General features: G+C 47.3%; 1 protein-coding gene and 1 pseudogene across 1 annotated transcript in view; both read left to right on the forward strand.

Moving 5' to 3' along the window:
• PPP1R37 (protein phosphatase 1 regulatory subunit 37) overlaps positions 1 to 27,422 on the forward strand; it is a 1,040,147-nt gene that overhangs the window by 470,377 nt on the left and 542,348 nt on the right.
• Positions 10,481 to 10,619, forward strand: LOC115481262 (annotated as a pseudogene).

Consider the following 27,422-nt stretch of genomic DNA (forward strand, 5'->3'; position numbering starts at 1 on the left):
TGCCTTTTTACTACTACTACTACTATTTAGCATTTCTATAGCGCTACAAGGCATACGCAGCGCTGCACAAACATAGAAGAAAGACAGTCCCTGCTCAAAGAGCTTACAATCTAATAGACAAAAAATAAATAAAGTAAGCAAATCAAATCAATTAATGTGAACGGGAAGGAAGAGAGGAGGGTAGGTGGAGGCGAGTGGTTACAAGTGGTTACGAGTCAAAAGCAATGTTAAAGAGGTGGGCTTTCAGTCTAGATTTAAAGGTGGCCAGGGATGGGGCAAGACGTAGGGGCTCAGGAAGTTTATTCCAGGCATAGGGTGCAGCGAGACAGAAGGCACAAAGTCTGGAGTTGGCAGTAGTGGAGAAGGGAACAGATAAGAAGGATTTATCCATGGAGCGGAGTGCACGGGAAGGGGTGTAGGGAAGGACGAGTGTGGAGAGACACTGGGGAGCAGCAGAGTGAATACATTTATAGGTTAGTAGAAGAAGTTTGAACAGGATGCGAAAACGGATAGGGAGCCAGTGAAGGGTCTTGAGGAGAGGGGTAGTATGAGTAAAGCGACCCTGGCGGAAGATGAGACGGGCAGCAGAGTTTTGAACCGACTGGAGAGGGGAGAGGTGACTAAGTGGGAGGCCAGCAAGAAGCAGATTGCAGTAGTCTAAACGAGAGGTGACAAGGGTGTGGATGAGGGTTTTGGTAGAGTGCTCGGAAAGAAAGGGGCGGATTTTACGGATGTTGTAAAGAAAGAAACGACAGGTTTTGGCGGTCTGCTGGATATGAGCAGAGAAGGAGAGAGAAGAGTCAAAGATGACCCCAAGGTTTCGAGCTAAGGAGACAGGGAGAATGAGAGAGCCATCAACAGAAATAGAAAACGGGGGGAGCGGGGAGGTGGGTTTGGGGGGGAAAATGAGAAGCTCGATTTTGGTCATATTTAATTTCAGGTGGCGTTGAGACATCCAGGCAGCAATGTCAGACAAGCACGCTGAAACTTTGGTTTGGACGTAAGGTGAGATATCAGGGGTAGAAAGGTAGATTTGGGAGTCATCAGCATAGAGATGGTAGGAAAAGCCATGGGATGAGATTAATGAACCAAGGGAAGAAGTGTAGATAGAAAAGAGGAGGGGACCAAGAACAGAACCCTGAGGTACGCCGACAGGCAGAGGGATAGAAGTAGAAGAGGATCCACCAGAGTGAACATTAAAGGTGCGGAGGGAGAGGTAGGAAGAGAACCAGGAAAGGACAGAGCCCTGGAATCCAAGTGAGGACAGGGTATCGAGAAGTATGCTGTGATCGACAGTGTCAAAAGCAGCAGAAAGATCAAGAAGAATGAAGATGGAATATTGACCTCTGGATTTAGCCAGTAATAGGTCATTGGAGACTTTAGTAAGCGCAGTTTCGGTTGAGTGGAGAGGGCGAAAACCAGATTGTAATGGGTCAAGAATAGCATGTGAGGAGAGAAAATCAAGGCAGCGGCGGTGAACAGCACGCTCAAGTAATTTGGAGAGAAAAGGAAGGAGGGAGATGGGTCGGTAATTAGAGGGACAAGTAGGGTCAAGTGAAGGCTTCTTAAGGAGAGGTGTGACCACAGCATGTTTAAAGGCAGCAGGGACAGTCGCAGTGGAAAGTGAGAGGTTGAGAATGTGACAGATAAAAGGAATAAGAGTAGGAGAGATGGCATTAAGAAGGTGGGTGGGAATGGGATCAGAGGGAGGCCATTCCACGCCTCCACCACCCTTTGTTTGAAATAATACTTCCTCAGGTTGCTCCTAAGCCTATTCCCTCTCAACTTTGTCATATGCCCCCTCATTCCAGAGCTCTCCTTCATTTGAAAAAGGCTGTCTTCCTGTACATAAATGCCTTTGAGATATTTAAACGTTTCTATCATGTCTCCTCTCTCCCTCCTCTCTTCCAGTATATACATGTTGAGGTTCATAAGCCTGTTCCTTTAATTTTTGCATTCAAGACCGCTTACTAATTTCATAGTCGCCCTCTGGACCGACTCCACTGAGCTTCTTATCTTTCCCCCTAAACCAACCTCTCCTCCTCCCCCATTCTCTATTTCTGTGGATAACACTCTCATCCTTCCTGTCTCATCAGCGCGTAACCTTGGGGTCATTTATGGAACCCATAGCGGACTCAGCATGGCAGCATTCTGTTGGCTGAGGGAAGAAATCTTGCAAGCATGTGTCTTGATGAGTGTTTCACGGAACAATTGAAGGTCGAATTGAACATTGTGATTTATCATTTTGACATTTGTTTGTTTTTTTTTGGCGGGGGGGGGGGGATGAATGTGGCTCTGGAGTGCAGGGGATGCGTTTGATAATATGGGTAGTGTCAAAATTTTATTTGTTATTTTAAGATTGAAATGAGTTTTTATTAGGGTGCGATGAGTGTTGTGAGATGCATGGGAGAGTGTATGGATTGACATTTGGGGGGAGGTGGAGGATGCAAGTGAGAGAGGAGGTGAAAGGTGGTATTGGGGATACCTTGGAAATTTAGTTGGTGTAGGTATAAGCCTCCTGGAGAGTGAGTTTATTCCTCTGGGGATGGCTGATCTATTGGGGAAGCGATCAGCAGATTTGAGGGGAGAGGAAGAGGTGGGTAGGGGTGGGGATTTGGGTCGGGTTCAGAGGGGGGAGGGGTCAACAGGGGTTAATAAGGGGTCTGCTTCTACGGGCAATTTTGGTGGGCAGGGGGGTGGGAATGGGGAATCATTAATGATGGGGACTTGGAATGTAAATGGCCTAAATAATCCGGGTAAGTGAAGTATGGTTTTTAAGGAACTGACTAGACTGAAGTGGGATGTGGTATTCCTGCAAGAAACACATTTAAGACCGCGGGATGCTCATATGTTGCATCGGAAGCCCTTCAGGGAGGTGGTGTTCCATCAGGGGATAGGGGCTAAACGGACTGGGGGAGTGGCCATTCTACTTAGGCAAAATTGCGGGTATCCTATACAAAAGGAGTTTCGTGACTCGAGTGGTAGATGTGTAGCCCTGTGTGGTTTTCTGCAAGGTCAGGAGCTTACATTGATTAATTTATATGCCCTGAATGTGGGTCAGCCATCATTTTTTCAAACATTGCTGGGGGAGCTCCAGGTATTTGTTAGGGGACAAGTGGTGATGGGAGGCAATTTCAATGTGGCCCCTGATGCTTGCCTAGATCACTCGACTGGGGGTGGGCATTATAGTGGTCCCAATCACATACCATTATTGCAGTTTGTACAGGCTTTACAAATGGTACACTGTTGGAGATTGCTACATGGAGTGCAACGTAATTACACTTTCTACTCACATGCCACTCAAACTTACACTCGCATAGATGGGTTGTGGACTCACCGTAATGGGTGGGGCACAGTGGCTGAGGCTAATATTGGTAATATACGAATCTCGGATCATGCTCCAGTGTGGATTAAGCTTAATGGAATAGGTCATTCTGGGAAGTGGGGTTTTTGGAGAATTAATCATTGTTGGGGGAGGAGAAGCTGCGGAAAGAGGTTAGTTATACTCAGTGCTTATTTTATGCCGGTACATGCCGGCACCTCCCCCCCCCCCCCCCCCCGGAGGGTCCTACACCCTTCCTCTCACTCCCCTACTTACTACTACGTCGGACTCGGCAGCGCGAACGGTGCAAGCAGCAATTGAGAGAGGCTGGCAGCATCGGAGCTTCCCTCTGCGAGTCCCGCCTACGTTGTTTCAACTTCCTGTTTCCGCATAGGCGGGACTCGCAGAGGGAAGCTCCGACACTGCCAGCCTCTCTCAATCACTGCACCGTTCGCGCTGCTGAGTCTGACGCTGCATCCTTTCAATCACTTCGCTGGCAGGCAGTGGGGAAGGAGGAAGGGCTGGGAGGAGAATGGGCTGGGGGAAGAAGAATCGCTGGACATGGGAAGGGGAGAGAGGAGAATCGCTGGACATCGATGGGAGGGCAGGGGAGAGAGGGGAATCGCTGGATATCGAGGGGAGGGCAGGGATGAGAGAATTGCTGGTCATGGAGAGGAGAATCGCTGGACATGGATGGGAGGAGAGGGCAGGGAAGAGAGAATTGCTGTACATCAATGGGAGGGCAGGGGAGAGAGGAGAATCGCTGGACATGGAGGGGAGGGCAGGGAAGAGAGAATTGCTGGACATAGATGGGGAGGGGAGGTCAGGGGAGAGAGGAGACATACTGGACCTGGATGGGAGGGGAGGGCAGGGAAGAGAGAATTGCTGGACATGGAGGGGAGGGCAGGGATGAGAGAATTGCTGGACATGGATGGGGAGGGGGGAGGCCAGGGGAGAGAGGAGAATCGCTGGACATGGAGGTGAGGGCAGGGATGAGAGAATCGCTGGACATGGATGGCAGGGGAGGACGGGGCACAGAAGAATCGCTGGACATGGATGGCAGGGGAGGACAGGGGGCAGAGAAGAATCGCTAGACATGGATGGCAGGGGAGGACAGGGGGCAGAGAAGAATCACTGGACATGGAGGGAAGGGAAGGAGGAGACATACTGGACATGGATGGGAGGAGAGCTCATGGAAGAGAGATTCGCTGAACATGGTTGGAAGGGGAGGGCAAGGGAGAGAGGAAAATCGCTGGACATGGATGGGAGGGGAGGTCAGGGGAGAGAGGAGACATACTGGACATGGATGGGAGGGGAGGGCAGGGAAGAGAGAATTGCTGGACATGTATGGGAGGACAGGGCAGGGGAGAGAGGAGAATCGCTGGACATGGAGAGGAGGGCAGGGATGAGAGAATTGCTGGACATGGAGGGGGAGGGCAGGGGAGAGAGGAGAATCGCTGGACATGGATGGCAGGGGAGGACAGGGGGCAGAGAAGAATCACTGGACATGGAGGGGAGGGCAGGGGAAGGAGGAGACATACTGGACATGGATGGGAGGAGAGGTCATGGAAGAGAGATTCGCTGGGCATGGATGGAAGGGGAGGGCAGGGGAGAGAGGAGAATCGTTGGGCATGGATGAGAGAGGAGGGAAGGGGAGAGAGGAGAATTGCTGGACATGGGAGGGGAGAGCAGGGGAGAGAGGAGACATGCTGGACATGAATGGAGGGGAGGGAAGAGAGGAAGGAGATACACATGGATGGGAGGGCAGGGAAGAAAGGAAGGAGAAATGGATGGAGAGGAGAGCAGGAGATAGCGGAGAATTGCTGGACATGGATGGATGGAGGGGTTAGCAGGGTGAGAAGAGAAATGCTGGACTTGGATGGAGGAGAGGGGAGAGAGAATTATTGCTTTATATGGATACAGGGGAGGGAAGAGAGGAGAAGTGCTGGACATGGATGGAGGGGAGGAAAGAAAAAAGAAGAAGATGCACATGGATGGAGATGAGGGAAAGGGAAGAGAGGAGAAAAACTGCACATGGATGGAGAAAATAGGCAAAAGCTGGATCCACGTTATACCTCCTCCAGTCAATTCCATGGAGGAGAACCCAGCTTTTACTTATAGATGTAGGGCCAGAAATGAAGAAGAAAGGAGGAAAGGAAAGAAATAAATGGAAAGGAAGCCCTGGAAATGGAGTTAAGGAGCAGAATCAGAGACTGGGACCAATATGGATAGAAAAACAAAGTCACTAGACGACAAAGGTAGAAAAAAACATTTTATTTTCATTTTAGTGTTTGAAATATGTCCAGTTTGATAATTTACATCTGCTATCTTATTTTGCACTGGGTATACTGGAGCTGTAACAGCTTACAGAAATTATTTATAATGGAAAAAATCACGTTATTATTTTTTCACCTATACTAGTATAATATTTTCAATGATGTCTGTTTATATGCGCCATGATAACCACACCCTCATTGTGGCTAATGTGGGTGTGGTTATCATAGGGGTGGAGCCATATGTGGTGACCCCGCCCATAATGAGTACCGGCACCTTTTTTTCTACAACAAAAACACTGGTTATACTATATGTGAATTTTGCCAGTTTAACGATAATGGGGAAGTATCTGATGGGGTTTTATGGGACGCTTTAAAAGCAACAGTGCGGGAGACCTTAATAAGATGGGGTGCATGAAAGAAGAGAGAACGAGGGCAATATTCACTCAGTTTGCATACTAGGTTATTGTGCTTAGAAAACCAACATAAGAGGACTCCTACTCCACAGATTTGGGAAGAACTGAAAATAGTGAGAGGGGAATTGGCTCAACTTCAGATGGTGGGAGTAGATTTTATGAGAACTAAACTTAGGCAGCAACACTTTGAATTTGCTAATAAATTGAGTGCAATGTTATCTTGCTGTGTTCGGGCTCGGAGAGCGAGGTCTAGTATTCAGAAGATAAGTTATAACAAGGGCGGTTGGCAGTATACGATATTGAAAAACGCTTTCTGAAATACTATCAGGTTTAAATTGTGCATCAGACAGGGAATCGGTCATGGCGATAGCTCAATATTTGGATCATATCCCTTTAAAAACACTTAATGAGGCAGAGAGAGAGCAATTGAGAGAGCCCATCAGACTAGGTGAGGTAAAAGGGGTTATTAGGAGACTTTCGAATGGTAAGGCCCCAAGGTTGGATGGGTTTACGGCAAGGTTTTACAAGTGCTTTGTAGTGGAGTTAGGGGATTTGTTGGTAAGGGTGGGTAATGGAGTCCAGGAGGGCAATGGATTACCACCTTCTATGTCTGAGGCAGGGGCAACAGTCCTACCCAAGCTGGGGAAGGATCCCACTGTGTGTGGATACTATAGACCCATTTCTCTCGTGAATGTTGATGCGAAGATCCTGGCTAAGGTTTTAGCCAACAGATTGACCAGGGTGTTGCCGCAATTGTTCCATATAGATCAATCAGGATTTATCCCAAGGCATCAGGTAGGTGATAATATTAGGCGTGCTCTTCATTTGATTTGGGAAGCACAGAGTTCTTCAGTGGGTGTGGCGCTGTTGGCAGTTTTTGCGAGAGGTGATGCATCACATGGGTCTAGGAGCTAATTTTGGTGCCTGGATAGAGACATTATATGCGGCCCCGAAGTAATGTTTTAACATTAATGGAGGATATACATCATTCTTTCCAGTTGGAAGGGGGACTAGGCAGGGATGTCCACTATCACCCCTTTTATTTGCGCTGTATATAGAGCCTCTGGCTGAGTTGATACGTCAGCACCCAGATATTTGGGGAATTAAGGTGGGGGAGGAGCATCGAATAGCCCTTTTCGCAAATCATGTGTTACTTTATATTAAAGACCCCGGTCTGACATTGCCCATAGTGTTGGAGGTATTTTGGGAATTTGAGAGGTTTGCAGGTCTGAAGGTTAACATGGATAAAAGTGAAATTTTGGGGATATCTATATCCCAACTGGAGGAAAGTAGATTGAGAACTGCTTTTGCATTCAGATGGGCATCTCATAGCATTCACTATTTGGGTATTCAAATCCCAAAGGACCTGGATAGGGTATTTTGTTTGAATTATGGCAAGATAGATCAAATTCGGGTAGAATTGTCCCGCTGGAAGGGGCTGTGGCTATCATGGTGGGGGTGCATTGCAGTGGTGAAGATGAATGTGTTGCCTAGGTTGCTGTTTTTATTCCAATCTTTGCCCGTGGCGGTACCGAAGCGGGTGCTTCAGCGATTGCAGAGGTCCTTTTCCCAATTTATTGGGGGGGGGGGGGGCTCCTGAACTAGGTGGGAGAGTGGTACCTAATATTGAATGATATTATTTGGCTGCCCAAATGCGGTTGATTTTACATTGGGAGAAGGGGAAATCTAAACCGGCTATCCGGTTGGATCAATCCTATTGCCCTCATCGGTTATTGAGTTCTTGTTTGTGGACTTCTGATGGCATGGGCATAATAATGGTTGGGATACAAAATCCATTTCTATGACACTTAATGGGAATATGGGGAAGAATAAGGAAAGGATGGGGACAATTAGATCGGACGTCTTCACTGGCTTCGATACAGTGGGAACTGAATTTTGGGGTTGGGAGGGAGAATGTTACATTTATTCGCTGGGAACAACTATGCTTGACTTGCTTTAGAGATGTTATACTGGGGGGGGGGGGGGGGTAGTGGACTTTGAAACTTTGCGCTCCTTGTATGCTCTTCCTAAAGGGGATTTTTTTCTCCTATTTACAAATTCAGTGTTATTTGTATACTTTGGGTTGGCAGCGAGAAGATCCCCGCAAACTGGAAAGTCTGGAAAATTTGTGGGTCCTTTTGCGGAGATTACCTAGGCCAGTTTATGTGATATATAGATACTAGTAAAAAAGGCCCGTTTCTGACAGAAATGAAACGGGCGCTAGCAAGGTTTTCCTCGGCGTGTGTGTGAGAGAGAGAGAGAGAGAGTGTGTGAGAGACAGAGTATCTGTGTGTGTGAGACTGTGTGTGTGTGACAGAGAGATAGAGTGTGTCAGAGACAGTGTATGTGAGAGACAGTGAGTGAGTGTGTCCCCCACCCCCCCTCTCGCAGGTCCAACACCCCCACCTCTCGCAGGGCCCCTCTCCCCATCTCCACCTCTCTAGTCCCAGGACCCCTCTCCACCTCCCTCTCCCCTGCCCCCCCCAGCCACCCATGTCCAGCGACCCTCCCCTCCTCCTCCCCCCTGCCCCCCTCCACCCACCCATGTCCAGTGACCTTCCCCCCCCCCCCCCCCCCGCACACATCAACCCTCTCGCCACCCGCAGCTGCCACTGGTAACGCTGTTCGGCCGCTGCTGCTTCTCCTGTTGAGCAGCAACGGCCGCTACAAAAAGAAAAAAAGCCATAAATGTTTTTAAACATCAAGCGCGGCACCGCAGACAGGCATTGGCTGTCGGCTCTGCAACCACTCCTCCTCTCGCCTCTCATGTCGCTGTGCTCCTCCGGGGTCTTACTCCAGGGGCAGTGACGTGGAGGCGAGAGGAGGAGCGGCTGCAGAGCCAACAGCCAATGCCTGATGGCTGTCTACGGTGCCATGCTTGTTGTTTAAAAACATTTATGGCTTTTTTTCTTTTTGTAGCGGCCGCTGCTGCTCAACAGGAGAAGCAGCAGCGGCTGGACAGCATTACCAATGGCGGCTGCGGGTGGCGAGGGGGTTGATGTGCTTGGGGGGGGGGGGAGTGTTTGATGTGCCGGTGGGGGGGGGGGGCTTGGGTGATGCTCCGAGGGGGTGTTTGAGCAGCACACTCACAGCTGATTCCCAGCATGTTTCCCTACTCCTCCACCGCCTGAGAATCAGCTGTGAGTGGCGTCAGCCTGGCTACTGAGCCTAGCTCAGCAACTCCAGGAGCCACGGACATAGGCAGATACTCATTAGAACGTTGGTGGTGAGAATTATTATATAGGATATTAGTGGATGGAATCCCAAAACATTTAGTTTTCAGGGAGCATGGGAGGCGGAGTTGAATTGTATGTTCTCGAGTAGAGAATGGGAAATAATTTGTGGGGAGATACAGAAGGCCTCAGTGTGTGCATTGGTGCAGGAAAATGCTTATAAGGTACTTACTCGATGGTACTATTCACCCGAAAGATTGAAGCAGATGCATCCTAGTGCATCTGATATGTGCTGGAGTTGTAAGTCCCAAAGGGGTACATTTCTGCATATATGGTGGAAATGTATGTTGATAAAACCTTTTTGGCTTAAAAGCGCTAGTTACTATATTGGGGATTTCTTTCGTATGCTGCCCCTCAGTATGCCTGCTGGGTCTGCATAATGAGAGGGCCTCATGGGGAGATGGCAAAATGTTGCGTTGAGGGTTAGCGGCAAAGTGTCTCATAGCGTTGCACTGGGAAAAAAAGGACCCCCCAGTTCTAGGAGATTGGAAGCGTAAGCTAGGGCAGTTGATACTGATGGGACATTTTACGGCATATCGTAGGGAAGGGCTTTCTACAATCTTTGTCTCGCATTTGAAAAGGAGGAGATGTGAATTGGGGGGACATGTGTGTTGATGGGGTGAGGGAGGGACGGTCATAAGTGAGGGGCGGTGTTGGGGAGGTTGTCCTGAAGAAAACACAGGGCAAATCAGGGTGTTGAGGAGTTTGTTGGGGGGGAGGGGAGTGGGAGGGGGTAAATAAATAAATAATAAAAATTTCACCAGTTTGGTATGGTTATGTATTAATGACAAAGGTTAAGAAGATTAATGTCGAGGCAAATGTGCAGGATATATTTGCATTGTGGTTTTGTAATTCATATATCATTTGCCCATGTTATTGTCATAATTGGAAAAAGTTTTGTATGAAGGATGTTAAAAGTATAATAATAAAAAAAAATTAAAGATTAAAAAAAAAATATGTGTATAAATGTCAAAGAAAACCAAATGACTGCCGACGTAATTTATGGGAAAGGAAAATGGGACTTGATAATACCATCTTTCTGTGGTTTTTGCAACTACATTCAAAGCAGTTTACATAGTATATACAGGTACTTATTTGTACCTGGGGCAGTGGAGACTTGTCCAGAGTCACAAGCAACTGCAGTGAGAATCGAACCGAGTTCCCCAGGATCAAAGTTTGCTGCACTAGGCTACTAAAGCAAAAAAAAAAAAGGCTCTTAACATTTTTATTTTTTCTATTGCTTCTTAGCCTATTGGCTAAGATCAAGTGTAAAATTTTATTTTTATTAATATTTTACAACTATTAACCAAGGGGTCCTTTTACTAAAGTGTGCTATTGGAGTTAACATTATATTCCAAGCAAATTACACTTGTACAGAAATCTAGAGAAAATTTTAAAAAGCAAGTGAAACATCACCTTGAAAAACTAAATATTATTTAACATCCAGTCCTCAAAATTATGGGAGGAGCACAATAGGAAAATACAAATAGAACACGGAGTTCAAGCATGCGTGGGATAGACATAAGGGAATCCTGTTCCGAGGGAATGGATCCTCAGAAGCTTAGCTGAGATTAGGTGGCAGAGCCGGTGGTGGGAGGCGAGGCTGGTGGTTGGGAGGCAAGGATATTGCTGGGCAGACTTATACGGTCTGTCCCAGAGCCGGTGGTTGGGAGGCAGGGATAGGGCTGGGCAGACTTATACGGTCTGTGCCCTGAAAATGACAGATACAAATCAAGGTAAGGTATACTCAAAAAGTAGCACATATGAGTTTATCTTGTTGGGCAGACTGGATGGACCATGCAGGTCTTTTTCTGCCGTCATCTACTATGTTACTATGTAACACTCAATGTTAGGTATTCTGTTCCCTCAAATTCCTAACCAGACGTTTCATCTGATGGGGCAGACATATTTACCCTCTTGCTGTTAATGAAGGCAGACAGTTGAGTTGGTTCCAAAAGACAAAACAAATCTTAATAGCTCTCTATTTAACTATTTATTTATTTTTTTATATTTATATTTATTAGTTAAAATAATGTATTTGTTATATTTGTTATATTTATTTGTTATGAATATGTTATAAATATATAAATATTTATGAAATATTTATTAACTATGTATTTACAAGGATATTTTAACAAGAAAAGTGCTCCCAACTGCCGCATCCTTCAACCCCGAGTTTCTTTGGTAACATTAGGAAAAATCCTGATTGTGTTATCCTGATTGGTGTTTGAAAAACTTACAATCTCAATCAGACAGCTCTAACAAAGAGGAAATACTGAAAGTCAACAAAGAGAAAATATTGAAAGTATCCATAACTAAGCCCCCTTCCACTCAAGGGCAGGAAGAATGTTTTTTGCCTAATGGTAAATTAAAAAAACTTTGTAAAATGGAGGCATAGACTTTTCCGGAACTTGGAGAATTTCTAGTTCTTAGGACCCTTTTACAAAGGAGCGCTAGCGTTTTTAGTTCACGCTAAAAATAAGTGTGTACTAAACACTAGAGACGCCCTTATATTCCTATGGGTGTCTCTAGTGTTTAGTGCACACTAATGATTAGCGTGTGCTAAAAACAGCCCCTTTGTAAAAGACCCCCCTCAGTATTTAAACATATCTTTAGGGGATACCATAGGTAGTTTTGGGAAATTAATTATTGGTACGTTATTATGAGGGGCATTTTCGAACAGGGACGCCCATCTCTAAGAACATCCCGGCAAAGGGGCGGGGAAACTTGAATTATCGAAACAAGATGGGCGTCCATCTTTCGTTTCGATAATACGGTCGGGGACGCCCAAATCTCAACATTTAGGTCGACCTTAGAGATGGTCGTCCCCGGTTTTCGGCCATAATGGTAACCGAGGATGCCCATCTCAAAAATGACCAAATCCAAACCCTTTGGTCGTGGGAGGAGCCAGCATTCATAGTGCACTGGTCCCCCTCAAATGCCCGGACACCAACCGGGCACCCTAGGGGGTACTGCAGTGGACTTCAGAAATTGCTCCCAGGTACATAGCTCCCTTACCTTGTGTGCTGAGCCCCCCAACCCCTCCTCCCCAAAACCCACTCCCCACAACTGTACACCACTACCAATATCCCTAAGGGGTGAAGGGGGGCACCTACATGTGGGTACAGTGGGTTTCGGGTGGGTTTTAAAGGGCTCCCATTTACCAGCACAAGTGTAACAGGTGGGGGGGGGGGGGGGGGGGGGGATGGGCCTGGATCCGCCTGTCTGAAGTGTACTGCACCCACTAAAACTGCTCCAGGGACCTGCATACTGCTGTGATGGAGCTGGGTATGACATTTGAGGCTGGCAAAGAGGCTGGCAAAAAATGTTTTTGAATTTTTTCTTTTTGGGTGGGAGGGGGTTGGTGACCACTGGGGGGGAGTAAGGGGAGGTCATCCCTGATTCCCTCCGGTGGTCATCTGGTTATTTCGGGTACCTTTTCGAGGCTTGGTCGTGAAAAAAAATGGACTAAGTAAAGTCGGCCAAATTCTCTTCAGGGACGCCCTTCTTTTTTCCATTATCAGCCGAGGACGCCCATCTCTTAATCACGCCCCAGTTCCGCCTTTGGTACGGTACCGACACGCCCCCGTGAACTTTGGTCATCCCCGCGACAGAAAGCAGTTGAGGGCGCCCAAAATTGGCTTTTGATTTGTGTCGGAAGATTGCCATCCTTCTCTTTCGAAAATGCCCCTGAGTGTCTTACTGAATTTTTCAAATTTTCCATTTTCATTATTAAAGCTAAATTGTCTTTCATCAATCTTTTAAAAATAAGAAAAATCTAAAGGAGAAGAATTTATTTATTTTAATTATTTACAGCATTTATATCCCACAATTTCCCACCCATGGGCAGGCCCAATGTGGCTTGCAACAATCCACATAAAAACACAGCATGTCAGGGGTCAAACAATTAATGTCCTAGAAGTATAATGGGAAAAAAGCAAAGCGAGGTAAAGTAAACGAGAGCAGCGGTGAGTAATGTGACACCGGGGTAAGACAGATCAGAAGGTAGAGATGCCTGGCGGGAGTGATGCATACGCTTTGCCAAATAGAAAGGTCTTGAGGCACTTTTTGAAAGTAGGGTGATCAGTAGTAAATTTCACCAGTTTAGGCAGTTCATTCCAGAGATAAGCGCTAGAGTAGGAGAAAGTTGATGCATAGGTGCTTTTGTATTTAAGTCCATTATATACTGGATAATGGAGGTTTAAGTATGTTCGTGAAGATCTGTGGGAGTTCCTTGGTGGCAAGTTGATTAGGGTGTCCATGTATGCAGGGGTTTCACCATAGATGGTTTTATGCACCAGAGCGCAAATTTTAAAACTGATACGGTGTTTGACAGGAAGCGAGTGCAGTTTCTCTCGCAGAGGCCTTGTACTTTCAAATCTAGATGCACCATAAACGAGCCTGGCAGCCCTATTCTGAGCTGTCTGTAGTTTTTTCAGAAGCACATCTTTGCACCCTGAGTAGATGCCATTGCAATAATCGAATCGGCTAATGACCAGTGATTGCACTAAAGTGCGAAAGACGTCTCTAGGAAAATATGGTTTTATGCGTTTAAGTTTCCAAAACGTGAAGAACATGCTTCTGACGGTAGAAGTCATATGTTGCTCCAACGTTAAGTTTCGATCGACTATCATTCCTAGGATTTTCAGGGATTCAGAGATTGGGAGGGTAAGCTCAGGAGTAATTAAGGCTTGCGGTGCATATTTGTTATAAGGGGAGGAAAGAGTGAGGCAATGTGTTTTCTCAGTATTGAGCTTGAACTGAAAGGAGTTGGCCCAATCGAGCATGGTGTGTAATCCAAGTTGTAGTTCCTCATGGATCTCGCTAAGGTCTGCTTTAAAAGGAATAGAGATAGTGATGTCATCAGCATAAATAAACGGGTTAAGACCAAGTTTGGATAGGGCAGTGGCCAGAGGGACCAGCATGATGTTGAAGAGAGTCGGCGAAAGTGGGGAGCCCTGTGGCACACCGCTAGCTGCCTTCCAGATAGGAGATAAGCTTGAGCTGGAGTGCACTTGATAGGTTCTTGATGTTAAGAAACCTTCCAGCCATGCTAATACGTTTCCACTGGCGCCAAAGTAATTGAATAACTGTAGTAAGATGCGATGGTTCACCATGTCAAAAGCGCTGGACATGTCAAATTGCAATAGTAGAATGCTCTTCCCGACTGCTATTTCCCGCTTAAAGTTGGTCAGGAGTGTGATGAGCACGGAAGTGCTATGAAGTGGATGGAATCCCGACTGCAAATCATGCAAAATATTGAACTTGTCCAGGTACTCATTGAACTGCTTATTCACCATGCTCTCCATTAATTTCACGAAGAGCGGGATAGCAATCGGCCGATAGTTGGTAAGATTGTCGCGTTTTTTCTTTGCATGCTTTGGAATTGGGGTGAGTAAGATATTTCCGTAATTCTCTGAGAACTTTCCACTGCCTAGCATATAGTTAATATGAAGTGTTAAATCTACAAGGAAGCAATTAGGAGCACATTGGAGCAAGTAAGTCGGACAAATATCTAGTCTGCAAAACTTCCTGGAGAATCTGTGGAGCTCCTGCTTGACTGAATCCACAGAAAGTGGTTTGAAGTCTGAGAAAGAGCGGTCAGCTGGGTGTTCTACTGGACCCGGATCCAGGCCATTGATGAAATCACTTACGCTAGAATTTTTCAGTGGTAAGGAACTCTGTAATGTTTCAATGTTTTCCTTGAAATATTTGGCCAGGCTAGCAGCAGATGGGACATCTGTACTGGATGATGTGAGCATAGTGGTATCTAATAATTTGTGAACAAAATGGAATAGTTTTTTCGTGTCTTTGTAGTCCGGCCCAATCTTGGTTTTGTAGTAAAGTTTTCTAGCTCGCCTAAGTGCATATTTGTACATTCTCTGCGATTGTTTCCATGCAGTGAGATGATGAGTGTCCTGACACTTTCTCCATGCCCGTTCAAGTCTTCTGCTAATGGTTTTTAGTTTTTTAAGGTCATCGTTAAACCAAGGGGCAGCGGTGGCCCGCTTTCTGGTCCTTGCTCTGATGGGTGCTATGGCATCCAGTACTCTTCCACATCGGTCATCCCAGTGTAAGAGGAAGTTCTCGGAATCCACCGGCTCTGGCCATGCTGTCTCATAGATGGGAAAGAGCATAAGAAATGGCAAGTTAGATATACAATAAGGTAATAATTTGAAAGCAGTTTCTATAGTCAAAGATCTGCAGAGGAGTAAATTTGGACCACTGGAAGGGGGCAAAAAGGGCACCTAGAGAACAAGATAATAGCACTCCCTCGCTGATGTTGCAGTTAAGCCACTTTACATTAGGTGGCACTAACCTGCCATGTCAGAGGCTGACTTGGAGGGGTAGAGCTCAGACGGGAGGTGGTTAAATGCCCTGGAGTTGAGTAGTTCAGGGAGGCCCAGAGTACAGAGGTCTCCTGGAGGAGGTGTTGGTTGGGTTGTGGTACCTGTGGGGGAGACCTAGGGAAGTAAGGAGTGGCTTTGTTTCCAAGGTTTGCACATAGGGGTAAAGAATAACCACCCAGGGGTTATATGAGAAGGAATATGTGATGCAAGATTCCACATTAGGAATCACCACCCTTGAAAAGGATCTAGGTGTCATTATTGATGATACATTGAAACCCTCCGCTCACTGTACAGTGGCGTCTAAGAAAGCAAATAGAACGTTAAAAATTATTAGGAAAGGAATGGAAATGAGAATGTTATAATTCCTTTGTATCTCTTCATGGTGCAACCGCACCTCTAATACTGTGTTCAGTTCTGGTCACTTCATCTCAAAAAAGGTATAGCAGAATTAGAAAAGGTACAGACAAGGGTGACCAAAATGATAAAAGGGAAGGGACGACTTCTCTATGAGGAAAAGTTAAAGAGGCTAGGGCAGTTCAGCTTGGAGAAGATATCGCTGAGGGGAAATATAATAGAGGTCTATAAAATACTGAGTGGAGTGGAACAGGGGTAGATGTGAATTGCTTGTTTACTCTTTCCAAGAATACTAGGACTAGGGGGCAAGCAATGAAGCTACTAAGTAGTAAATTTAAAGCAAACCAGAAAAAATATTTCTTCACTCAACGTGTAATTAAATTCTGGAATTCGTTATTTATTTAAAAATTTTGTATACCACCTAAAACCTAGGTGGTTTCCATAAAAAACACACATGTCAGGAAGTATTTTTTCACGGAGAGTAGTGGATGCTTGGAATGCCCTCCTGCGGGAGGTGGTGGAAATGAAAACGGTAACGGAATTCAAACATGCGTGGGATAAGCATAAAGGAATCCTGTGCCGAAGAAATGGATCCTCAGGAGCTTAGTCAAGATCGGGAGGCGGGGCTGGTGGTTCGGAGGCGGGGATAGTGCTGGGCAGACTTATACGGTCTGTGCCAGAGCCGGTGGTTGGGAGGCGGGGATAGTGCTGGGCAGACTTATACGGTCTGTGCCCTGAAGAGCACAGGTACAAATCAAAGTAGGGTATACACAAAAAGTAGCAAATATGAGTTATCTTGTTGGGCAGTCTGGATGGACCGTGCAGGTCTTTTTCTGCCGTCATCTACTATGTTACTATGTTACATAAAATTAGTAAGAGGCTCTTTTACTAATCTGTGGTAAAAATGGCACTGCGCTAGCGGTGGGAGCCTTTTTGGCCATGCACTAAGGCCTTTTTTACCGCAGTGGGTAAAAAAGCTAAAAAAAGACATGGCCATGGCTTATAGATTGCTCTCAAGAGCAGCGCTGCCCGATTACCACCAAATTATATTATGTATTTAATTTTGTATTTGCGGTGTTCTCCTGTATACTAAATCATGAGTTATACTGTTTTTCATCTTATGTAGCTAGTTTGTGGGTTTGCTGTGCTTTCCTGTAATGACTGGAGTTCTAATGTTTGTCCAACATGTACATATTGTATTGCTTCTTTTTATAAATTGTAAACCGTTCTGTCTTGCAGTAGCAATAAGATACGGTATATAAATTGACGTAAATAAATAAATAAAAAATAAATAAATAACCCCCTGCGGAAATATTATTTTGAAGATTTTCACTGCTTAGTAAAAGGTCCCTAAAGAGTAAACAGTACATTATCCTGCTTATAATCGAAAGAGAAAAACACCTATATAGCGACCCAAATCGCGAGATAGATGTTTATCTCCCAAAAACGAATAAATCAGTATAATGGAAAGAACAATTTTATGTTTAAACTGTTTTATTGACGACAATCACGTTACAGGTTAACTTGGAATATTCATACAGCATAAATCAATATACAAAACAATATTCCAACAACATAGTCAACATCGCCAAACACTTTTCTCCCTTTTTTACTCCCCCCTCCCCCTCTCCCCTCTTTACAATTATGATCTTGGCAAATGTGAACATTAAATGTCAAATGACTTTTTATCTCTAAAATCACAAACTTTACAATAACTCATTAGATGACATATTGCTTATCATTTAACACCAAAAATCCAAACATCAAAACTCTGGAGCAATGCCAATCTTTTAGCAATATTCAGCCCCTCAGCCCCTCCAACCCCCCCCCAACACATCCCCCCCCCCCCCCCCCCCCCCCCCCCCCCCCCCATATTGCTTGCCTGTTCAGGGCGTATTGATGTGACATAAAGTGAGCGGATTCAAGTGCCCATTTCTTGCCTCCACATGTTTAAAAATGCCCCCCTACTCCACATCGTCCATTCTCCAGCATATTGAATGGTCTCATATGTCAAGGCACCAAGACCCATGTGAAGCTGCTGGCGACAATAATTTGTGCAGAATCTTAATCTCGCTAGTACTCAATATCCTCTGTATTCTACACCCGCCTCCCTAAGCCTACTTACAGCCTACCCCCTCCCCCCTTCTCCCCTCTTCCCTTGCAAGCAGAATACAGCTCTGAACGATATCTACCATTCCAGGCTAGCTACACTCCCCCACTGTTCCCTTCAATCTATCAAGCATTAATAAGCAAACTACGCCCCCTCGGGCTAAGAATTTGCAGATATGGCGTCCAAATTTGAAGAAAGCGCACTCTGCGTTTAGGTGATTGTTTTGAGTCCCTAGCCTCCCAAGAGGCCAGGAGATGCACCTGATTGCGCCAGTGCCAGTATGCTGGCCCCTCCGATGAAATCCAATATTGCATAATGCATTTCCGAGCTACCAAACTCAGTTTCCTGCAGAACATTATAGCGGGGGCACTCAGTGGAGCAAACGCTCTTGGTTGATCTAACAGAAACTGCCTCTCCGTTCCTTGAATTCTATTCCCCAGTCGAATCAAAAACCCTCGTACCCTCTGCCAGAACATGCGCACCTTGGGGCATTGCCATAGTGCGTGATAAAATGAGCTGGGACCCCCTCCGCACTTAGAGCACTCCGAGTTGTCCGGCCCCAACATACGAGCCAGTTGTGCTTTAGACATATAACCCCGAAGAACCACTCTGTAGCCGCATTCCCTCAGTCTCTCGTCTGTTACCAACGCCCGGATGCCCTTCAAGGTAGCTGACACATCCCATGTTATTAGTGAGGTCCCGAGATCTTGCTCCCATTTCTGTTTAAGGTCAGCATACTGCGTCTGGGGCCTGCGCTTAGCCAGGGCCCCGTACAATGCTGATACCGACTGCTTCTCTATTTGCAACTCCTCAAAGAAGACCCGGAGTAGTTCCCCCATCCGCCCCTTCAAATGTGCTTGATTCAGGGATTTCATATAATGGCGGACCTGTGCGTAGGCAAACCTGTTACCCCAAGCTGTTCCCACTCTATCCTGAAGAGCATCAAATGGCATCATCTCCCCATTTTCCACTAGCAGATGTTCCAATCTAGTGATACCCAGCCCTTGCCATCTACCAAAGGTCGGGTTGTCTATCCCCGCCTCAAAAACTGGATTACCTACAATTGGGATTTGATCCGTAACATACGGCTGACCCCCCATCTGCCTCATCCACCACTGCCACGTCTCCCGAAGAGGCTGTAGAATTATGCTTTTTTTAAATTTAGCTGGGAGCTGGCTACGAGGTAAATGAAGCAGTGCTAAAATATCAAATGGAGCAAAAAAGGCTTCCTCTAAGTCTGTAGGTGTATAATATTGCGTATCATTAATCACATCTACCAGGTGACGCAACAAACACGCCTGATTATATAAGAACACGTCTGGAATACCCATTCCCCCCTGCCTCCAGCTCCCTATTAACATGTTCTGGTGAACTTTAGGCTTCTTACCTGTCCAGCAAAACCGACCAAAAAGACGCATCAAGCGCTTCAAATCGGTCCTCGACAAGCGCATAGGCAAGGTTTGTAGAACATATAACCAGCGCGGAAACAGCACCATTTGAACTAAATGTATCCGCCCCATTAATGACAACGGAAGACTCATCCAGGAATCTAATTTAGCCTTGGTATGCTCCAGTAAGATCTTAACATTTAGCTGATATAAGTTCGAAGTATTCATTGTAAGTCGAATACCTAAATATTTAAAGGATTCTCTAGCCCACCTCAATGGAAATTCAGGCTCCCAGTCCCTCTGATTTACCTCTGGCGAAGCCAGAGCTTCAGACTTGTCCAAGTTAATCTGGAAACCTGAGTAGTCTCCATATTCACGGAATGTTTCCAATAACGTGTCTAAGGATTCCCTTGGGTTTGTAAGATGTACCAAAATATCATCTGCAAATGCTGCGATCTTAAACATGTGGGTCCCCACGCCAACTCCCCAGATTAATGGGTTTGCCATGATATCTCTGATAAGGGGATCTAAAACTAAAACAAAAAGAAGAGAAGACAAGGGGCATCCCTGTCTCGTGCCTCTTCTAATAAAAAACTTTCCGACTCCATCCCGTTTACCCTCAATGTGGCACTAGGGCTAGCATATAGAGCATGAATTGCCTCGACAAATCTTCCTGAAAATCCATAATGTTCCAGCGTATCAAAAAGAAACTTCCAGTGAACCTTATCAAAGGCCTTTTCCGCATCAAAGCTGACCAACAGCGATGCTACCTTTGTCTGTGAGCTGTGCTCTAATGATGTCAATATTGCCCTCAGGTTTTTACTCACCGCCCTTCCTCCCACAAAACCCACCTGACTTTCATGAATCAGCCGAGGGAGGAACCTCGCCAGTCTATTAGCCAAAATTTTTGCCAACAACTTGGTGTCATAGTTCAATAGAGAGATAGGCCGATACGAGGTCGGCTCTAGCGGGTCTCTCCCCGGCTTTAGCAAGACTATTATTTGAGCCCTATTCAAGTCAGGGGGTATCCTCTGTCCCTCTATTAATTGGTTCAAAAATCTAGTAATGGCGGGTATAACTCCTCCTTCCATCATTTTATAAAATTCTCCTCTTAAGCCATCAGGTCCCGGGGCTTTCAATCGCGGGCTGCGGGCTATGACCATACTAACTTCGTCCTCAGTAATTAATTGATTAAGGCTATCTAACTCTTGTGGTGTGAGCTTTGGTAAGGCTAAATTTTCCAAGTACAACTGATTTAATAGGCCTCCTTCTTCTGGGGCAGCATACAGCCCCTGGTAAAAGGTCTGAAAGGTTTCACAGATTGCCCTATCTGATGTGTGTAGGCCTCCCCCCCTTTGCCGTAGTGCCAGAATGTTCCTAGTCCCTCCCCGGGGGGGTAATTAGCTTTGACATCAATTTGCCTGTTTTGTTACCATGTTTATAAAGCATATATCGATAATAGAGCTGTGACTTGTGTGCCCTCTCCTGCAGAAGTTCATTCAAGGCGGTTTGAAGCTCTAGTACTTGCTGTTTATCCCCTATCGCATGTGTCTCCCCATATCTCTTCCGCGTCTTACAAAGTTGGTTGCTTAAACGCAAGATCTTTCTGTCTCGTGCCTTCCTCACAAAATATGTGTGACTTATAACTTCGCCTCTAAGAACCGCCTTAGCCGCTTCCCAAAACAAAATCGGATCATCTACATGATCTTGGTTGTGAGTGCTGTACTCCGCCCAGCTAGCTTGTAATCGACCCTTAAGCACTGGGTCTGAGCTAAACTCCAGGGGGAACTGCCATTTATGCATCTGTTGGGTCATACCACTTGGTATCCATTCTATCTTAACCCAGGCGTGGTCTGATACCATGTATGGTCCTATTTCCGCCATTGTCACTTCCCCAAACATCTGACGCGATGTCAGAATATAGTCGATTCGTGACTGAGTTGAGTGGGCCCGTGAAAGATGCGTGTAGTCTTTCTCACCTGGGTGCAACACCCGCCACACATCAACCAGGCCCAACATCTGGCTCAATTGCAAGAGGCCTCTATTATTATAACCTGAGGAGGCCGTCTCCGGAGCTGATCTGTCCAAAGAGGGGTCCCAAGCTGCATTAAAATCACCCCCCATTACCATAGCTGTGTGCGGTTGCTTGAGCAGAAAGTTAATCAAGGTTTGAAAAAACTTCCGGTCATATCTATTCGGAGCATAAACATTACAGATTAGCAGTTTCTGTCGCCCAACTACCACTTCCAAGATAACATAACGGCCTTCGGCATCAATCAGAAGTGGGTTAATTGCAGAGGCTATGCCCTTCCTGATTAATATCGCTACTCCTCCCTTTTTGCCTTGTGCATTTGATGCTATACAATCCCCCACCCACCAGGTGCTGAGTTTGGCATGCTCAATCTGGTTCAGGTGCGTCTCCTGTAAGAGTGCTATGTCTGCTTTCTGCCTATTTAATTGCTGTAGAATCTTAGAGCGCTTTATCGGCGAATTTACTCCGCCTACATTCCACGTTATTATTCTTACTATTCTTGGACTCTAAAGTGTGTGACTAAATCCACAGATGTCTTCTTTTGTAATGGAGGGGGACATCCCAGCCTCTGTCCCCCCCTACCTTGTACCTCCACCTTATCAACATCACTGCAATATTCTGCCCACATTCCCTTCAGAGCTTGCCTCCTACTTCCAAACCTCCTTTCATTGAAAGTTCGGGGAGACAAAGCCCCCCGATGGCCTCCATTAATTTTCTTTACATATATTCTATTTAATACATGTACCCTGCTTGCATCCCTCCTCCCTCCCCCCTCCCCCTCCTCCCGTCCCTCCCCCACCCCCCAAATCCTGTACCCCGTATTCTCAGGTCCACCAATTGGGACCCCGACTTCCTTACGTCTCTCCCTCCCCCCTCCACATTAAACAGTGTTACAGTAAACATATTTTTTCCCCCAATGTCAAGCTGATCAGACACTTACAGGGTCTCACCCCTTTTACCAGGGGTTCGAACCGCTTCACCCATTAACCATGTCCTCCAGAAGGTGTCTTATTCAATAGAAAAGAAACTCAAAAGAAAAGTCCAACTCACAAACCATAAAACGCTAACTTTCCAACTGCAGACGTCTTGGCTCGCCATCCTGCTACTTTCAAGTGGTCCATCTTTGTAGTTGGCTGGGATTTTGTTGCATTAATGTAGACTGACCAATTCAGGTCTCCTCTGACCTCTCATTATAACATTTCTCCATGTGCACAAAATGGTCGCTTCTTCTATGATGTTCAACTGGAAAGAACAATTTTAAAGCGTCCGTGGCGCACGTACGTTCAGAGAAAAACGCCCAAATAAGGGGCGTGTCGGGGGCGTGTTAGGGGCGGTGTTATGAGGTGGTCATCTACAACGTATAACGGATAGCGAAATGATTTGGGGTGGGCGCGAACATGGACGTCATTGCTTAGACCCAAAATAAAAGCGACCAGAGCAAGGGGGAAATCGTCTTTAGACCCATTAGCGATTGTGTGGTGTTGGAGAGTGGCGAGATTGGTGTTGGGAGAGAGCTGAATTGTTGGTTGCAGAGAGAAAGCTGAGTGTGTTGAGTACTTGTTACGTTCGTCTGTGTGCTCTGCCTCTTTTGTGTCTTACCCTTTGACCTTTCCCTACTCCTACTCCTTGCTCTATCGCCCCCTTCCCCTCCCCCTATCCCTCTCCATTCACTGTCCCCACGTTTATACTGTAGTCCCTGACCTCCGTTTGTCTCTGTGTTCTTGTACTGTTTGGCGAGTGAGTGGCCAGAGGGCGTGGTGGCTGGAACTGAGAGATCTGTGTGCTGTTTGTGTTTTACTACTAGTACTAATACTTGCACTGGTGGGGACATGGATGCAGTTAATGCACTGGTGGCTGGCATGGTACAGGAAGAGGGCACACACCGCAGGAGGTATTCACGGCCCCGAGTGTTCAGGCCCCGCACCACCTTCCTACAACTCAGTGACCAGCAGTGTCTAACAAGGTTCAGGTTTGATAGGGACACCATTGTGCAGCTTTGTGAGCAGCTGAAACCCCTCCTTCAGCCCCAGACACGTAGGAATAACCCCATCCCTGTCCACCTCAAAATCACTGCCTCTCTCTCTGTCCTGGCCACTGGGAGTTTTCAATCTGTATTAGCTGCTAACACAGGGCTCACCCAGGCTTCTATTTCACACTGTCTCACCCAGTTCCTGGATGCCTTTCTAACTCACACCTCTCACTACATCACTCCCCACCACCCCCCAGGCCCTGCACAACAACATGGCTGCCTTCTATGCTGTTGCTAGATTCCCCTCGGTCATAGGTGTGATTGACTGCACACTCGTCCCACTCAGACCCCCCCCCCCCCCCGGCCACACGAAGCCACCTACAGAAACAGGAAGGCATTTCATTCGATGAACATGCAAGTAGTATGTGATGCCCAGGTACCCCGGGTCCACCCACGATGCCTACATCCTACAGCACTTGGGCATCTTCCGCAGGTTTGAGCGAGGGGAGTTCACTGGTGGATGGCTACTAGGTAAGTGCAACATGGATGTACCCATACTATACCTCCTCCACTGGGCAACCCTCTGCCCTGGCTTCCTCCACTTCACTCCACAACCCACTCCCCCCTCCACCCCCCCCGTACCTGCTCCAAACAATACACCCTCATATATCTCATTCTGCTTTTCCCCAAAGGTGACCGAGGCTACCCGCAGAGGACATGGCTCAAGACCCCCGTGGTCCACCCACAACCAGGGGCAGAAGAAACCTACAACAGGAGACATCGCAGCACCCGGGGGATCATTGAGCGGACCTTTGGGCTGTTGAAAAACCGGTTCCGCTGTCTGGACCGGTCTGAAGGAGAGCTGCTCTACAGTCCAGAAAAGGTGGCCAAGATCTTTGTGGCGTGCTGCATGTTGCACAATTTGGCCCAGCGCAGAGGACAGCCTCTCCCAGAGGAGCCACAGCCACCAGAGGAGGCCCCAGATGAGCAGGAGGAGGAGCCCCCTCCACCCCCAGCCCACAGAGCAGAGCTCAATGCTTACCAGCTTGGCGTAAGAGCAAGACAAAGACTCATTGAAACAAGTTTTGCGTGAAAGTAAGTGCACATTTATTTATATTAAGTGCATAAGTGTTCACCCCCACCACCCCCCTCCCAGCATGTGCCATCACTTTCCCCGTCCCCTCCTCCTACCCCTCCCACGGACTTTCTTTGCAGCTGGTGCTGCAGGGGAAGTATCTTCACACTCTGCTGATGTGCTGCTCCCACTGTCCTCCTCCGTATCCACACAGCAGCCTGTGGCTTCGGCTGCGGTGTGGAAATCTGGCCACCTTGTTGGCTGTAGCCTGGCCACAGGACCCAGAATGGGAGGTAGTTTGGTGGTGGGTGCTGCAGTAGTGGCTGCAGAGGCACCCGATCTCAAGGCCCACCTCTTAGCTGGTGGTGGTGGTTGCTGCCCACTGGAGGAGGAAGTGGATGGCAGGTCTTGCTGCACCACCACCGCTGGAGTAGGTGGTGTCAACTGAGGGCGCAGGCCTTCAATGGTGTGCTGCAGCTGTTGCAGTTGCTGGAGCACCTCTTGGTGGGCTTGCTGGTGTGCCTGGAGCACCTCTTGGTGGGCTTGGCACTGCGCCTGGAGGGCTTCCCGCTGCAGCTGTAATCTTTCCTGCTGGTACTACTCCAGGCGCACATTGTGCCTGAGCAAATCAGTGACTAGCCGCAGGAGTTGCCTCCGTTGGCTGGATGGCCTGTGGCGAGGAGCTGGCCCCCTATATGCATCCTCCTCAGCAGAGTCAACCAGTGGTGGAGGTTCCGCCTCTGCTGGTGGTGCTGGTGGAGGTTGAGCCTCTACTACTGGTTCAGCTGCTGCAGGTGGTGGTGGTACAGGCTGTACTGGTGCAGGTGGTGGTGGTACAGGCTGTACTGCTGCTGCAGGCAGTGGAGGTTGAGGCTGTCCTGCTGGTGTAGGCCTTTGTTGGGCTTGCAGGCCACTAGGGCCAGCCTCCTCAGAGTCATCACCTGTATAGCACAAGGGTGAGGAAGTGTGTTAGTGAAAATAACCCACTTTTGTCTTTCAGCATTCATATGCATTGGCCCCCAAACTGCTGACCCAGCAAAGAGATGGTGAGGAAAGGAATTGACACCGATGTGAAAGAGAGCCCCACAGGCAGCTGGGTAGAGGTGGTGGACGGACAGCCAAGAGAAGGACACCGCTCACAACTTTGTGGACAAGCTGTTTGTTGTATATTAGTTAAAGTGAAGGACATTTAGCATGTCTTGTGTTACAACTGACTTGCTAGACTGCCTAGAACTGGTTTATCACCCCCATTACAGGCTCCTTAAGTTGCATGCATGTGGCCCACACTCACTAGAGCACAGAGGTGACAGAAGGAAATAGGCACAGTTTGGTGATGGGAAAATAGGAGGGAGTAGTAGGGAAGGAAGGCCCCCCAAAGTTGTGCCACAGTAGTAACCTACACACACCCATAGGAGCCAACTGTAAAGTATTATTGGGGGTGCTAAGGCCAGTGCACAAAACTCCACCCTGGACACCTACATGATAGTTGCTCAATATTGGGGGTGTTCAGAAACCCACAGCACCCACAGAGTGTGCTCCTGTGACACACATGAATACTACCACTACTCAAATAGAGCTTACAATGTAATTAAGATGCACACACAGGACAAGTAAGAGGGAAGGTAAATGAGTACGGTAGGGATAGAGAGTAAGGGTACAGAGCAAGTGAGTAGGGGTAAGGAAGTCAGGACAGCATCATAAAGATGGTCGTTTATTCTACATATGAGCACACCCGCCTGAAACTCGCTCCCCCTCCTCCCGCCCCCCCACTCCCAACTTGTATAACACAGTTTAGTGCAGCAGAACAGATAGCCCAGCTTCATAATAGTCAACCTACCTGAGCCCTCAGGCTCTGCTGAGGTGTCAAGGGACCCTATTCCGTGGATGCCCTCCTGGGGTAGGAGGGAGTGGACCATGAGCTCCAGGGGGGTGAGGTTGTCTTTGTCATGTGGTGGGGGATGGGCACCAGCCTTGCGCCTCACATCCCTCCTCAGCTTCCACCACTTGCGCTTGCAGTCCTCCACGTCCCTTGCACAATGGAAGACTGCATTGACGCTGTCACGTACCGCCTCCCACTCCCGCTGTTTGGTGGTTGCAGCCAGCCTCTGCCCTGTGGGAGCAAAGAGATTTCGGTGCCGTTGCTGGATCTCCTGCACCAGTAGCTCTACCTCTCCATCTTAAAAATTTCCCTTCCGGGTTGGGGGCTGATGCGGCGGCATTGTACCAATGGGGTTTCGAAAATACAGAGTGAGTGGGCGTTTAAATAGTCGCCAGGGACGCCCATTTTGGACAGGGGATAGGCGTTCCAGATATGGGCGGTTTCTTTTCCATTATACACACATTTCCTAAACGTCTCCAGCTGAGGTAGCGATTAGGCCCATGTAATTTCGATTATGGGTACATTAGTATGGGCGTCCCCACCTGCCTTCCCTTTCTTCATTGCCATTTAAACCGCCATTTCCTGCGCTGGGACTTTGCTGGTTGTTCTTAACATTCGTTTACACGGTTTTACCCTCACTTATAATAAGGTTTGTGTTTGGCAATGTATGCTTGGGTACACCTGTGTATTTTGGGGAGGGGGGGGGGGGTTGTGATTAGGGCTGGCCCTCAGCCACCACACCTTCCGTTTCCACTCTTCCACATCCCGTGAGCCTCCCTTACTTTCTCCCATTCTCTCTGCCTGGTTGTAGCAGGCAGTCTGTGGGGGCGAAGAAATTGCTACAATCGGTCCAAATCAAGCACCCCTCGGTAAGGGTCAGTTCACGGAGGCAGACGTCCAGCTAATATTCCTAACATAGTAGATGACGGCAGAAAAAGACCTGCACGGTCCATCTAGTCTGCCCACGATAAACTCATATGTGTATACCTTACCTTGATTTGTACCTGTCTTTTTCAGGGCA

Source organism: Microcaecilia unicolor, chromosome 11 (assembly GCF_901765095.1).
Source record: "Microcaecilia unicolor chromosome 11, aMicUni1.1, whole genome shotgun sequence".
NCBI lineage: Eukaryota > Metazoa > Chordata > Amphibia > Gymnophiona > Siphonopidae > Microcaecilia > Microcaecilia unicolor.